Source organism: Alexandromys fortis, unplaced genomic scaffold (genome assembly GCF_014885135.2).
Source record: "Alexandromys fortis isolate MF-2015 unplaced genomic scaffold, M_Fortis_MF-2015_v1.1 scaffold_244, whole genome shotgun sequence".
NCBI lineage: Eukaryota > Metazoa > Chordata > Mammalia > Rodentia > Cricetidae > Alexandromys > Alexandromys fortis.
In genome coordinates, this window is record NW_026068150.1 from 601,580 (window position 1) to 604,895 (window position 3,316).

Consider the following 3,316-nt stretch of genomic DNA (forward strand, 5'->3'; position numbering starts at 1 on the left):
TTTTGATCCTACTGCACCTATTGGTTTTGTGGGAAAGGGGAGGTGGCGGTGGGGATAGACAGAAATCTTTAATTAATAAAAGAATAAAATAAATTAAAAAATTGTTGGATTCATTATTTTCTTTAATCAATGAGTTTATTTCCTCTATAGTATCTTCTGTTTCTGAGATTCTTTCTTCTATCTCTTGTATATTGTTGATTATGTTTATCTCTGTAGTTCCTGTTTGTTTGCCCAGATTTTCCATATCAAGCCTTCCTTTGGTTTCTGTTTTCTTCATCACCTCCATTTCATTTTTCAAGTCTTGAACTGTTTCCATTACCTGTTTGATTGCTTTATCTTGTTTTTCTTGGGTATCTTTGAGAGATTTATTCATTTCCTCTACCTTTTTGTTTGTCTTCTCCATTTCTTTACAGCAGTTTTTCACATCCTGTTTAAGGTCCTCTATTATTTTCATAATGTTATGTTTAAAATTGATTTCTTCTACTTCTTCTGAAATAGGTGTTCAAGTCTTCTTGTTGCCTGATCCCTGGAATCTGGTGTTGTCATGTTGCCTTTCAGGTTGTTGGAGGAATTCTTGCATTGATGCCTGCCTATGTCTTCCTTCAGATGCAGCCAGGAAAGTCTTGGTGTCTTGGTCCAATCTATACTTTGACTGACTCTGGGTCAATCTCCTCAGTGAAGGAGCAGGAACTGTTCCTGGGCCAAGGATCAGTCTGGATGGTTGTCCTCAGCACAGGGACATGACTTCCCTCTGGGTGGATAGCCTCAGTGCAGGAGTAGGCAATGATCCTGGGCCAAGAACCTCACAGACAATAGGGCAGGCTTCAGGGAGGCAGGGTCTTGTGGAACCAAGAAGCCTCTGAAGCAGGAGCTGAAGGGGCCCAGTGATCCTTTCCTGAATCTTCTGCCCCGCTACAGGATGGCACCCACTCAACAGCCTCAGCACAGGGACAGGACTCTTGGAGGTCCAAGGATCCTGCAGACCAAAGGGCAAACTAGGGGGGAGGGGAGGGTCGTGTGGAACCCAGAAACCTCTGCAGAGGTGCCTTGCCTCCCTTCATCATCATCATCATCATCATCATCTTCTTCTTCTTCTTCTTCTTCTTCTTCTTCTTCTTCTTCTTCTTCTTCTTCTTCTTCTTCTTCTTCTTTTCTTCTTTCTTCTTCTCTTTTTCTTCTTCTCCTTTTCTTCCTCTCTCTTTTTCCTCTTCTTCTTTTCTTCTTCTTCTCCTCCTCCTCCTCCCTCATTCCCCTCTTCTTCATCATCTTTTTTCTTTCTCTTCTTCCTTCACCTTCTCCTACTCCCTCATCCTCTCCTACTCCTTTCCTCCTCTTGTTCATTTTCTTCTTCCTTTCTTCTTTCAAATATCCCTGTCCTTGCTCCTTAGATTGATTTTCTCCAATAACTTCTTTATCACCCCTCTTTCAGATGTCTGTAGCATCAAGAGAATTTTTAAGAGCCTAAAGTTCTACTTTTAAAGACATACTGACTGCTGAGGAAAAGTGCTTACTAAAGGTCTTTGTTTTCACTGAGTTCATAAGAAAGTAAGCGGGAATTAGTGGGTGTTAGGGTAAAGATACCTTTTGAATTTTGCCTTCATAGCTGTTCTAGGTCAGTAAGTACCTCCTACTTCCATCTTTCTTAGAGCTTAAAGATTTCAATTTCTCTTATCAAGGACAAATTAGCGTGGGTTAAGGTTGATAGCTTTGATACCACTGGATTGCTTGTGTTAAGACCTGAATGACACTACCAATATGTTGAGGCTATACATGATTACTAAGACAGATATTATGCCTGGTTTATGATTTAACTCCTCTGTTCTTCTCAATATTAGACAGACTTTGGAAATATTATCTTGACAAAATTTCAATTACAGCATGGAATGCCTGATTTCAGCTGTATTTTTTGGATGTTGGTCAGAAAATTCCTGAAGCAGATCTATTGTTTTTGAATGTTGATTATTTTTATAAATGAGCATAAAAGCTGGCTTTAACACAGGCAGGAGATGCTCAGGACATGGGGACTGCAAACAGGTGGATATTTTGTGGCATTGTTCTGTCTGGTTAGTATAGACAGCAAGCAAAGCTTTCTTAAGTGGTTTTAATTACAATTTCTTCTTTGAAAGTTTAAAGTCTTATCCTGCATTGGTTAATTTCACTTTTATTTATTCATTTAAAGACATTTTGGTCCTTATTAATGATAATGATGCTATTTGCAATTAGAGCCAGTAGTGCCACTTCTGTTGGCTTTAGTTTTATTATCTTGTAAAGTTGCCAAGCTTCTTCTGTATGACCCTGAAACTACAGGACAAGCTATTTGACCATGAATGATTGGCAGTTTTTCTCCTTCTTCGTTGTTGGAATTTAGATTTTGTGCCAGAAATGGACAGTTAGATCATCTTGCTTGAATGCTAGCACAAAATATTCACATTTATAGTGATTGGTGGCCTCTGTGAAAGTTATTCATTTTTGTTTACTTAAATTTTTTATTCTTTCTTTGTATAATTAAAATCATTATTCTTTTTTGTTTACTTAAATTTCTTATTCTTTCTTTGTATTCTTAAAAACAAGTGAGCTGAGGTAAAAAAAATCACAAAAGACAAAGAGTTGTAACATGCTTTCAAAGCTAATAACAACACTCCAATGTTTCCATTATCAAACAAGATGATTCATTTCACAAATACTTTATGATAGTGCAGTATGGTAGCCACTAACTATTGAGGTTAAGGATGGTATGATAATTTGACATTGGTGATGGAAGACGTGAATTTGCATTTGAATTTCTTTGTGATATAAGGGTAAAGTAAAATACACATGGAATCATGAAACCTTTTTAAGAAACATGCAATATTTCTCATAATTAAGTTTTTAATTGATTTCATATAGAAGTTTAAATGTATTTCAATAAATAAAGTTTATCTTTAAAATAATATCATCAATTCTTTTTACTTTTTATTGTGGTTGTCAAGAAATACTGACTAACATTCATGACTCATTTCATTGAATTTTGCCTATAAAATTTACTCTCTGCTCTTCATTTCTCTCTACTTCTGTTTCCATCTTTGTCATTTTCTACCCCTGAATCATTAGTAAAACAGTGGAAGGAAGATGATTAATAAAATAAACAAATCAGCATTATACTACTTATAAAATGAAAGAAAAGTTAATATATGAAAGGGAACATATGCCAAATGGCTAAGATACTTTAATTATGGTGATGGTACATTAAAATTATCTGCTGAAGTATTAAGAAGGAACAATATGTCCTCAGCTTAATAATTTGATATTGCTTACTATGTCTTTATCATGTAATAGG

General features: G+C 35.9%; 1 pseudogene; it reads right to left on the reverse strand.

The window, feature by feature from the left end:
• Positions 1 to 2,383, reverse strand: part of LOC126491520 (signal recognition particle subunit SRP72-like) — an 8,591-nt pseudogene extending 6,208 nt beyond the window's left edge.
• Between the last annotated feature and the right edge of the window lie 933 nt (positions 2,384 to 3,316).